The sequence below is a fragment of the Cetorhinus maximus genome, chromosome 9 (assembly GCF_964194155.1).
Source record: "Cetorhinus maximus chromosome 9, sCetMax3.hap1.1, whole genome shotgun sequence".
Lineage (NCBI taxonomy): Eukaryota > Metazoa > Chordata > Chondrichthyes > Lamniformes > Cetorhinidae > Cetorhinus > Cetorhinus maximus.
The window spans coordinates 89,392,994-89,405,987 of NC_135887.1; the positions used below are offsets into that span (position 1 = coordinate 89,392,994).

At 44.6% G+C, this 12,994-nt stretch overlaps 1 protein-coding gene across 9 annotated transcripts in view; it reads left to right on the top strand.

The window, feature by feature from the left end:
* dagla (diacylglycerol lipase, alpha) overlaps positions 1–12,994 on the top strand; it is a 485,173-nt gene that overhangs the window by 326,703 nt on the left and 145,476 nt on the right. The gene's annotated exons all lie outside the window — the stretch shown is intronic.

Genomic DNA, 12,994 nt, shown 5'->3' on the forward strand with positions numbered 1-12,994 from the left:
AACATGATGACAAGTTACAAGGAACTTGGACTGTTTTGGGATATGCTTTGATAACAGTCAGATATAATTTAGTTTAGATAAGGGTAAACTTATACACAAACATGCAAATAATAGACATTAAAAGATTAATGATAAGATACTGATGAACATGGACCAGGAGTCAATAGATAGAATCATTATGGCATCAAACTGAAATAGATAAAGCAAATGACACTTCCCCCAGTTGGATAAAAAGAATATTGTAGATCAAACAACATTATCCTGCCACTGTGTGGAGAGTTAGTCAGAATGTACTTGGAGAAATGTTTGCAGTTCTGAAGCACTCACTAAAGGAAGGACATGGCTGACTTGAAAAATGTGCAGAGACAGCTAATAGAGTGATTGAGGACTAAAAGAATAAAGTGTGAAGAAAAGACTCTTTGCATCTGTGAAAAGACCAAGCAGGACATTGAGATTATTCAAATTAATAAGGCTGCATAGGATCAACCTTGGATATTTCATTTGCTGCAGGATAAATGTCAACAGTTTATATTTATAGAGCACCTTTAAAATAATACATAGGATTTACCAGAGGAGTAACGAAAAAAATGGATACCTCGACACTGGAGGAGACATTAGGAGATGTAACCTAAATTTTGTTAGAGATGGGTTTGCAGATATTATTGAAAGAAGAGAGGGAGACGCAGAGGGGTTTGGAATTCCAGAGTCAAACATAGATCCTTAGGGCATTTTGGGGGAAGGAGAGAAACCTTTGCTGAATATGCTCCGGCTAAGATTGTACAGCCAAATGAGGGTAATGTTCTCTTCTCTCTATGGAAGATACTAATTCATTTTGGGATGTCATTCCATGGATGCTGAATATCCTCTGTTACCTCGCCAAAGAGTAATTCTTCAGGCCAAGAGACCGGATAATAGGTATTAGCCGTCAGCTGTAGAAAACTACCAAGGGTGGAATTACAGTGGAGTTTTGCTTTCTCTAGTCCGGGGACACTGCAATTAATTTTAGTGTTTCTCTGCTGTTCTGGTTGAGACTAGTTTAGATGTGAATTGAACCTGGGATGTTCCTGGCGAGTACCACTGTAAGTGGTCTATTTATCAATCATTGAAGCTGAAAGCTTGAATGAATCCTTTTTTCTGGTCTGTTTCCAAAAGGTGCAACAAATCAATGAGGCGGTTAACAATGATGCAGTCGGTTCCTGACTTTTTTTTTGACTTTGCTTTCCTCTTTGTACACGGAGCAATTAAAGTTAATTGGAAAAAAATCAATTCATGTTTCTGACTTTAACTGTTGTACATACAGAATTAAGGCTGAATTGAAAAAGTAATAGCTAGATTTACCCAACATGGTTAAGTTGGTAAACAGACCAGGAAAGCTTCAAGTTCAATCCATGGTCTGCACTGAGTTTACTGATCTCTGTTCAGGTGCTGCAATTGGCTCTGGCAACGCAAGGATCACTTCTACAAAAAAAAACTCCTGCTCTCTGCCCAGTGACTTGTACTGTAAAGAGCATCTGTGTCAGCACGAGACAAAGACTGGGTCAGGTTGGAAAGTGATACTGTTGCCCTTGTGAGATTTTCCACTTGCATTAGTCACTATCCAGAGATGCATGCAGTCTAAACTTGTGCTGGATGAATGGAGACTTGGGTGAGGTACCAAAAAGTGATCAACACTTGAAACATATCTCAGCATTAGTCAATACTTTTGAGAATAGGGAGAGCAAAAGCTGGAGAATTATTATTATAAGAGTCATTAATATTGTTCCCATTATTGAATTGCACAAATATCTCATTATTTCTGCAAGGGCACCTTCTGAAGATAAAATTCAAGAATAAGTAGTGCAATGTAGTAACTATTTAACACTGGCTCTGAGGGACCTCACTGCCAGCATATATAGAAACTATAATATTTGTTGAAGAATTTAGAAATTACCTGTAACCTGCTTTAAATTGATCTTAGAGGCATGTGTTACTATTTCCCAAACATGTCGACTTAGAAAACTTGCAAAAGCTGACCAACAGCTTAAAAACGTTGACAGACCAAAAACGGCATAGAATAAAGAATGCATGTTTATAAAATGCATTTCATTTCATCAGGAGAAATTCTCTCAGCTAGAGATTTGTAAGCAATGAAATATCTTTGAAGGGCAGTCACTATTATGTAAGCAAATATGGCAGCCAATGTGTATATAGCAAGGCATGATAAACAACAAATGCGAGAAATCTCCAAATGTTCTTGGTGCTTGTTGAACAATTAATGGCCTGTAACTTCCAGGCTCCAGGGCAGTGTGTTTGGGAGTTACCCCAAAGATGTGCTGGTGAGCCCCCCCACAATATTCACAGGTAAGATTTGTATATCAAATGCCCGTGAAGTTCAAACTCCTGATGGGCAATTTCCCTGCACTAAGAACTATCTGAAAATGGGACTTAAGTCGCAAACTTCAGATGGTTCTGTCTGTCTTACAGCAATAGTTACCCAGGAAAAGTTAGAAGAATTAAAACCATTTCTAGCTTATGAGCAACTATTGTACTGAACTTCCCCGACACCTCTCACCCCCCTCCTCACTACAGCCCTCCAAACCCTCCTCGGCAGCCCCCCCACCCACATTGTCCCCTCGACCCCCCCCCCCCCCCCCCCCCCCCCCCACCCCTGGAAAAAAAAACCGCCCCCATGGGACTCCACCAACACCCCTAGACACCCCACGGTGCCCCTGCCACTCTTCCAACCCCCAAGGAACCCCCCCACCTCCTCCAGGGACACCCCCGACACCTCACGGGACCACCAACTAGCCGCCAAACCCCTACTAACCCCCCCACCCTCCACGACTGTACACACACCCCCGGATGCTCTCGTCTCCACCCTCCCCTCACCCGCCCACCCCCCCAAATCCTACCCACATATCTTACAAACCTACCTTCTCCATGGCTTGAAAGTGGCTGGACCTTTAAACTTACCTGATTTACAGCAGCCAGCGCCCTAAAGGTGGGAGTGTGGCCTCCTTGCGTCTGATTCTGCAGCCCTCGACAGAAGGCCTCAGGAGCGTGCTGCACTACACAGTTCTCATCCAGCCTGAGTCAGAAGGTCAAGCGAGAAAGGATCAAAAGGATTTTGAGGTAAGAAACTCAGAGTGGAATGGCAATCTGACTCTGATTGACACTCTGCGGAAGCTCAGGCCCAATATGTGCTAGGAAACTTTAAGAACTCATTGTCATTTGAACTGGGCCATCTTTGATGCCCATTTGACCAAATACACTGGGCCTTGATTTAAGATTGACATCTGAATGATGGAACCTCTGACATTCTGGCAGCCTCTCAGTACTGCATTGGTGGTTATTAAGGTTATAGGTTCAAGTCCTGCAGTGGAGTTTGAACTCACAACCTTCTGACATAGAGGTGAGAGTGCTACCAACTAAGCCAAGTGAAATGTAGACCTTCTTACCTGTGAAGGCAAGGAATTAAGCTAACAGTGCAACAGATCATAGACTTAGCATAATTTAGGGTACAGGTTTGCCCTACATAATTCACTTTGAATTCACAGGTAAAAACCTGAAGTATACAAAGCAGCAGTTTGCAGCACTGATAAATTTAGAACTTACTGAAAGAAAACACAAGCACTTAAGGCAAGGAATATATTCTCTGGAGGAACCTGGAGCATCTCCAGATAAGTTGAATTTTGGATACTTTATTTGATACATTTTCTTGCACTTTGTAGACCACTGTTTTCTCCTTTTTAAGTTAAAAATTATTTATCCTGGAAGGATTACAGGTATGAAAATATGAGACATTGTAAGGACTTCAATACAACATCACAGGATCCAGGAAATCTAACCCCCGAGATAGCATGCTGATTTGGGAACAGAAATCTATTCTTCCACATACCCACAATAGTCCCAAATAGCTTTGCATTTAATTTCACTCGGCAAAACAAACTTTCAAATCAGAGCCAGCCCAGCTCCTGATTGCATGAAAGCTCTGAAGCAGACACAGGATTACATGAATTGAGGATAAGCCAATTTAGCTATTTTAATTAGCTTTTATTATTAATTATCTTCAGGAGGGATAAGTGTGAATTAATTCCATTGAAACAAAACCTTAGGACCCTGGTTCTAATGAATGGTCACACATGGATATAAGCATTTAGATGATGATCAACCAATTGATGTTTTCGAATATTTTATAATGTAAGAATAAAAATTACTGTTAGGGTATCAGATGAATGCTCACCACCAGGTTTCTCTGTCTGCTAATTAAAACAGCAGTTAACTTATTTGGAATGTTTTAGTAATGTGAGAGACTAGGAGCAGTGAAGGAAAAAATAGATTTGGGTAAAAGCAAAATACTGCGAATGCTGGAAATCTGAAACAAAAAAGAAAATTCTGGAAAAACTCAGCAGGTCTAACTTGCTCTGTGGAGAGAGAAAAAACCAGAGTTAACGTTTCGAGTCCGTATGACTCTTCTTCAGAGCCTTCAGTATCTCTGAAGAAGAGTCATGAAGAAGGACTCGAAATGTTAACTCTTTTTTTCTCTCTCCACAGAGCATGTTAGACCTGCTGAGTTTTTCCAGCAATTCCTGTTTTTGAAATAGATTTGGGTGTTCTGGTAGACAAGTCTCTAAAAGCTAATGCACAGGTATAAAAAAATGAAGAAGGCAAATGGAATGTTGTCCTTGATCTCAAGAGCGTAGAAATACAGAGGTAAGTTACACGCCAGTTGTACAGAATCTGGATCAGGCTACGTCTGGAATACTGGATGGAATTTTCCACTCCTGCCAGTGGTGGGAATCATGACAGGTGGGGGCACTAAATTTGGTGTTATAGAAAAAGTCAGTTTCTCACCGGTGGGAAATTAGTTTGGAATTTTGTTCTCCTGACATTGGTGGCGGGTTAGAGGCAGGTTGAGTTTACTGCTGATCTATGTCAGGAACCACATTTGCATTTATTTGCATCTCATGAATGCTTATTAAAAGGCCAACTTGCTGGAATTACATCCTACCCTCCAAATTAAGTGCCCCACCAGCAGATAATTAGAACTGTCTGTTTCCTGACTGTGTATATGTAATGTGCACCTACCTTCAGTTCATCAATGACTTAGAGGTCAGTAGATGCTGCTTTCACTACCTTTAAGAATGTTGCAGCGAGATTTTGGGTGCCTGTATCACAAGCTGCGCCAAGGCTAGGCACGGGAGGCAATACCAGCCGGGAGTGGGTAGACGGAGGCAGGACTGCTGCGGGGGGTGGGGTTTGTGTGTGGAACACATGAGGGGGAAGACTGAGGCAGGACTGTGGAGGAGGGGGGGCGTGGAACACTGGAGGGGAGGGGGAAGACAGAGGCAGGACTAGGGGGTGGTCGAGGAATAGAGTGGAGTGGTGAAAGACTGTCCTGGAAGCAGAGTTATAAGACTGTCCAAAGAAGAGTCTGAGACTTTCCTGGGGCTGAGACCATGCTGTTGGGGGCATATTAAGGAGACTTCCTTGGGGCTGAGGCCACACTGTCGGGGACATATTGAGGAGACTACCCTGAGGCTGTGACAGGCAATGTTAGATGGCTATGCATGGCACGCATATCTTGGCCATGTCCTTGGGTGGGGGAAGGCCTCTTTGGGCAGTGACAGTCACGCACAGTATGGTGTGCAGGGTATGGTCAGTCACCTAAGGAATTTGGTCCTGGGGTTAAGAGTTATGGTACGGCGAGGCAAAGGGCACATTCACTGACACGGGAGGCATCTGTATCCCTGCAAGTCAATAGCTGAAAAGTCGTGGGGTGTATTGGATGGTCTCATGGGGAGGTCCGGGAAAGTCAGGGTGAGATGTGGCCTCAAGAAGGGGAGGGGTCAGGTCGACAAAGGGCATGGGGGCATCAACTTGGATAATGATGGGTTCAAGAGTAATTTGGGGGACTGGATAGTGATAAGAAGAAGGGGACTCAGGAGGTGGTAATTATAGGGGATTATGAGAAGAATTTGGTGGGTAATAGGGGGAGGTTGGAAGCTGGCCTCCCAGATGAAGGTCAGCAGCACCATTTTTCAGCCCATCTTACAATGATGCAATTTGAAAAGCAAGCTAGAAAAAATAAATCAGTCATGGAGGGGTCTCAGGGCATGTGGGAGGAGTTCAGCACTGCAATTTTTTGGCCTGTTTGAAGGGCTACCCTCTGTCCAGCTCAAACCATGGAGAGCATGGCCAAGTTGAGTGCTGGACTCCAGTGTCTAATGCATAATGAATGAGCTTGGCTCCTTTACTATCATGTTAATTCAGGCAAGAATCCATTAAGTTTAGGTGCTGCGGTGCATATGGTCTTAATTGGCATCTGATCCTTACAGAGGCATGTCAGAATGAATGTAGGGTCAAAAAAAACCAATGGTCATGCTTGCTGCACAGAGAAAGCACAGGCCCTACAAGCCTCTATGTTCCTAGTGTACTGGTCATGGCATTCAAGGCACCATGCTTGCAATCAGGACATAAGTGCAAGCATTGGGTATCGATAGCTATTGTCAAGCCCACTGGAGGACAACCAACACAAGGCTGACTGGATCCTAGGACTTGGATCTTTTGACCCTAATTAAGACCCTCATTGTGAATGCACAGTCACTTCTGAGGGGAATGCTAGGCCTCCTATTGTCTTCCCTGATGATATCAGTCAGCAAGGGGTGGCCTTGGTATGCGATGTGCAGACTGAGGGAGAGTCAAGGGCTGGAGACTGCATTCCTGCCTTGTGTATGGAGGGAGACCATTCAATAGGAACTATCATTGATTGATCAATTGTATCCCTTCACAGATACAAGAGGAGTGGAGAATGCAGGCTACAGGCAACGTAGCCTTCTTAATAGCTTTGATTAGGATGAGGAGAAGATGGGCCTGTCACTGTTTGGCACAGCTCAGGGAAGACCATCGCCCAGAGGAACAAGAGCCAGCCTGGCCCCAGAAGACCCAGATGCTGATGAGGAGGGGCCAAATCCACAAAGACGTTTGGCACAACCGAGGATCTACATGAAGATGAGCGAAAGACAGTGCCACATACACCTTCGCTTGTCTAGGGATATGGTAGCTCATATTTGCCATATTCTCCATGAGGAACTCTTACCGCAGGGACTTGGAGGGCATCCAATGCTGGTTGCTTTGAAGGTTACCGCCATACAACTTTTTTGCCTGTGGATCCTTCCAGCGCTCCACTGGTGACACACAAATGCATAAGGGAGGTGACAGATGCCCTTTTCAATAAAGCTCACCAGTAAATGCAGTTCCGCATGGAAGAATCAAGCCAGGCTGCCAGAGCAGTGGATTCGCTGTGATCTTAGGCTTCCCTCAAGTGCAGGCACTATCAACTGCATGTGTGTGGCCCTGAGAGTTCCCTGGCAGCAGCCTGTGAGATTCATTAATAGAAAAGGATTTCACTCTCTGAACGTCCAACGAATTCGTGATCTCAGAAACAGATCCAGCATGTTTGTTAACGTTTCCGTATGACTCTACGGACTCAAAACGTTAACTCTGTTTTTCTCTCCGCAGATGCTGTTAGACCTGCTTAGTTTTTCCAGCACTTTCTGTTTTTGTTTCATATTTCTAGTATCCGCAGTATTTTGCTTTTATCCAGCATGTTTGTGCTAGGTATCCAGGGAACTCACGTGACTTGTACAGTTTGAGTCACTTCCAGGTGCCAGAGATATTTTTGGGAGCTCGGAACTTATCAGGTTGGGTCCTAGGTGTTAAGGGGCACCTGCTGAATGGCACATGGCTAATAATGCCTATTCATCGTCTGCAGAGTGCATCCGAGGAGAGATACAATGCTGCACATTCGGCCACAATGTCCTTAATAGAGCAGACTATTGGCCTCTTAAAGATGCATTTCAGATGTTTGGACCGATCAGATGGGGCTCTCCAATGCTCACCGCAGAGTGTCCCGCATCATCGTTGTTTGCTGCGCTCTGCACAACGTGGCACTTCAAAGGGGGGATTTGTTGTCACAAGGAGACATGGACGAGCTAAACACCCTCTTGAACAAGGAAGACATTGAAGGCGACGATTTTGAAGAGAGCGAGGATTCAGTTGACCCACAGGAGGATGCCATTGCATGGGCATGATGCGGCAGATGTGCCCATGACAGCCTCTTAGCTACAAGATCCCAGAAGGAATAAACACAGAAATGAAATATTGCTGCATGGAGGCATGAAAGGCTGTGGTGCTCAACGATGTATACTACTTTAACAAAAATCTGTCAGTCATAAAATAAACACCATTGCAAAGTGCACTTGGGTGAAAAGATTCCAATGTTGGTCGCAACCAATACTTATAACATCCGCGAACTGCAGACTTCAGTGCGCCATCATCAGGATAATCACTAACCTTGATGGACAGTTCTCATGGGGCCAAATAATGTCTGCCTGAACTGCAAGGGTTACTTGTGTATTGTCCAGCCAGCATTTTCATATAGGAAACACCTTTGTCCATGTCGCATATGTGGAACTAAAGGCAATTTGATATGATGAGATTGAATGAGACCTAATGGAAATGAGAAACAAGATGAGGGATAATGGGAGGCGTTGTGTGGCTCGTTTTGTACCCTTGAATGAACGGAAACCTTGCATCACCTCAATTAGCCATTCAGCACTTGAAACTTGGAGAGGGATAAATGTGAAATATATTTACAATAGTACAGATTATGTACAGGGAACAAACACCTGTGCCACCATTGTGCATTCAAAATTTCTTAATTTTCCTAACCCTACCGCTACGTAGGTGCCCCAACATCCACAGCAGAGGTGGAGGCGGACTGCTGACTGTTAGGCCCTGTTGTCTGAGATGACTTTCACGGGCATCCTCTGAAGGCCCGATATCTGGATGGCCCCAGCCTGCTAAGGTCTCCTGTTCTGGGGCAGGTGCACCCTCTTTAGCCTGTCTTGCTAGAGTTGGTGGGCTCACAGGCAGAAGGGATTTGAATTGGTAAGATCCCCTTAGAGTGTTCAGGGGGATGTCTGGCTGACACTCCTCCTTCTTTTGGGTGACCGAGGGCCCCTCCCTGACTCCTTGAAGAGAAGGGGCACCTGGAGGGAGGTTGAAATGCCAAGCCCCCCTCTCGCCTAGCCACAGCTGGAATGCATCCATGTCTAGAGCGGTGGTATGCAGGTCTGAGTGCAAATCCCGCAGAAACTGCTGGAGCTGGGTCTCCAAGGCGGCCGCCACCCTTCCCATCGAGACTTCGATGTGTTTGCATACCGGAACCACAACATCAGACAGAACTCTTCCATCCTTCGTTCTAGTCTAGTGACGATCTCTGACAACTCTACCTGATTATCCCTTGCCTGTCTTTGTACCTCCAACATTTCTCTCAGGGCTGATGCAGGAGCTCGTCATTGGACTTGAACTCAGTGGGGGCCTGGTCTCCAGCAGTCTTCTGAGTGTCAGAGACCTCAGCTGTCATTGCACCTGCCTGCTGTGGACACATGTCGATAAGGTGATCACCAGATTGTGACCCTGAGCCTACTCTAGAACTAGAACCCACCTAGGTGCGTGTATCTGCACTGGTGGAGGGTACAGGTGAACGTATTGACAGGCCTTCCTCGGATGCTTCCTCTCCCTCCTCATCTGAGATGCTCTGGGGGCTGGGACTGAGGCGCTTGCTTGTCATATTCCTCCATCTCTTCTTTCTGGTGGCTGGAATAGAGAGAAGAGATAATTAGTGATTGACTAGGCAGGCTCCAACATTATATGCTTACAGTCATTGTGCACTTGTTGTCGATGTGTACTGGTTGGATCCACCCTGTATGGCTGGGGGAGGCCGATCTTGCTCTGCGCAGGAGCAACCTCTGTCCTCACCCACGAGGTCTGCTGCTTGCTCCACATGGTAGGAGAGTGTCCTCAGCCCTGGATCCCCCGCTCCTGTCTTCATGCTCTCACGTCAGTTGTGGGCAGTCTTGTCCTGCATAAAGATAGAAGGATTGACTGAGCACTGTGGACGAGAGAGCATTTCAGAAGCATGCATGCCTGTTGTGTGTGCTGAGCTCTCCCCAGTAAGAGATTAAGACATGCAGGATTTTACATGAGATGGTGAGTTTAAAGTGGCTGGTAGACATGCAGTGCTGATGCCCCATCTGCTGGTAGTGTGTGGACTCTAAACCTTAGACTATCTGATGCCCTTATTAGAGAGAGAGTTTGAAGTGAGTAGAAATTTCATTTACACTGGTTGGAGCACATCAGATCATTCATTTGTTTTCTCCACTGCAAGGCGGTCCTTTTTATGTGCCATGGGCACTGATCTCCCAGTGACCTTCTCCCAGGCCGGTAAGGTCAGGTAGGAGGACTGCCTGCTCCCGCTCGGAAAGAGGACCTCCTGCCTTTCCTGGACGCCCAGGGATTCTTCTCCACAGTTGCTGAACGGTGGAGCCGAGGGTTTGTTTCGTTTGGTCACCATGGTAATACAGAAGTTCACACCACACCTCGCCTGCAGTAAGCGAATGTCTCTGTGGGTACCATTTAAATTTAACGCTAGGACTTCAACTTCATGAGGTAACAGAGGGGCAGATGAACCCATGCCCACCCCGTCATGAGATTCATCAAGCTCTTGAATGCATAATTAGTGAGCTGAAAAGCGGAAAATCAGGCGCAAAAATCTATCCTGCCATCCAGCAGGAATTGCATTGACTTTCCTGCCCTTCACCGCACTTAGTCTCTAGAATGGAAAATTCCACCCACGGTGTTTCATTTTAGGCACCAAATCTCGAGAAAAACATCTTGCCCTTTGAAAGGATACAACACAAATTCATCAAATTATACTAGGGTTAAATTGAGATTGTTTGTATTCCCTTGAGTTTAGAAGATTGATGGTGAGATAATCAAAGTATTTAAAATGATTAAGTGATTCAATTGGGTAGTTGCAGGGAAACTATTCCCTCAGATGGGTGAATCAAGAACAAATTTAAAATCTGAGCTAGACCGTTCGCCAAAATCAGGAAGCATTTTTTTACATAAGGTAAAAAAAAAATTGGAAGACTGTACCTCAAAAGGTTGTATGTACTAAGACTGGGATGAAGGTCAGTCATGATCTAATGAATAACAGAATAGATTCAAGGGGCGGAATGGCTTATTCTTGTTCCTAATGTTCCTATTTTTTAATGTTCTTAAGCTCTCATAGTTCCTGCATCTCAGCACAGGAGCTTCCATTACTTGTGTGAGCAAGCAATAACTGTATTTTCAAAGTTGCACTGCAGCCAGCCCCATTGCATATCACAGTAGTGCAGTGTCATACAATCCTACAACTTGGGAATTCCTGTAATTGTTTAAAATTAAATAAAGCTCATCACTTGCCAATCTCTACTCCCCATTTATTTAGCGAGCCTCACAGGGCAGTGACAGGAAAGCTCAAATAAGGCTTGTTAATGTTGTTACACCAAAGAATAGCCTCCTTATCTCAAAAGGTCCTGCAAACTAGTGTGCCTTATTTATTTTCCTCAATGATTAGACATGCCCAGAAAGTTAATTTGAGAAAAATAAAAAATATTTAACTGCTGAATTTTAGCAGCGTGTTTTAGCTATATACAATCTCAACAGAATTGGTGGTAGCACAATTTCCCAGCTACACTGGTAGCCAGTGCAACAAATAACGATGGTGTTAAGTAGTAGAGGCATAAAAGGACTGAGGGTAATACTGGAAGAACATGCAAAATGCCAGGAAGTTTTGTTCAGTCCTGGAACCATTCAAGAGGTGGTCGGACTGCAACGAGAACAGAAGGAAGCTGTTTGTAAGAGGGCGAATTAAATGGATTCTGAATCTAGAGAATACAAGTTGGAGTAACACTAGTTATCATACTCCCAATAGCCTCCAATTTCAATTGAAATTGTAGTCCAAGAGCTCTTGGAGGATATTAAATAGGGCAGAATTTTACGTCTCATGGGTGGGCGCGCAACTGACCCAATCGGGCGTAAAATCGCGTGAGATGATGTTGGGCGAGCGTCCCGATGTCATCACATATTCATGCGATATTTCGCTCGGCGGGCGCACGCAAAAGGTGGAAGCGCGCACGCAAAAGTCGGAAACGCGCCCGCTAATTCAGAGGGAAATTAAGTCCATTAATGGCGCAATTGTTTCCGACTTTTGGTGGCATGTCCATCCTTACGGTTGGCAGACGGGTGAATCAGCCAGGCGGCTTTTACATTTTTCATCAAACCTCATCCAAGGGCGGGATGAAATCTCCTCTATGAAATAAAATAAAAGTGAATGTCTGTGGACAGCATTTTTATGGGATATATTTTCAGGTGCTTGATTGTGATGCATGGACATTTTTTTGCAGCTTTTTAAACCTTTATTTAATCATTTGAAGGCCTGCAGCTCCGAGGCAGCTGTCTGCCTTCAGGGAGCTCTCACAGCGCTCACCCGTGCCCGTGATGACATCATTGCCCACCCTCATCCTGCCCTCACCCCGGCAGCACTGAGCTTTTCAGTACAAGTGTCACGCTGGCTGGCTGTTAATTGGCCAGCCAGCGTGAAATTGTGGTCAGGGGCCGATTGCGGTCAGCAGTACATTTCCTGGCCCTTCCCAGGCCTGTCGATCGCACACGCCCGCCAAAGGTAAAACTCAGGCCTTAATTTCATGAGATCTCATGGTCAATTTTAATCATCACCTAACTAGCAGCTTAAAAAATGTTATGCAATCCTAAGTATTGCTTGATGACCTGAAGATGATTATAAGGCAATAATGCCATCATCTCAATCAACAAACTACATACGCTTTACCCTATTTATTTATGATGCTACTTAAGCCCCTTGATCAGATATCTCCTTTGAAATTGCTTCCACATATTTGATATCCTCAATCAAATATTGTTTTGTAATTTTATGGACAGCTTTAAAGCCACCTATGTATTTTTAACAGTTAGCAGGGATTTGTCCTATTATGGAATAAATGCCTAAAGTCTGATGGCTATTTCTTCATTTAGATTGAACTTATAAGTCACCCTGGCTTCATACTGTCTTTAGCAATTGTTCATTAAAAATTGGGTTTTGCTGTAT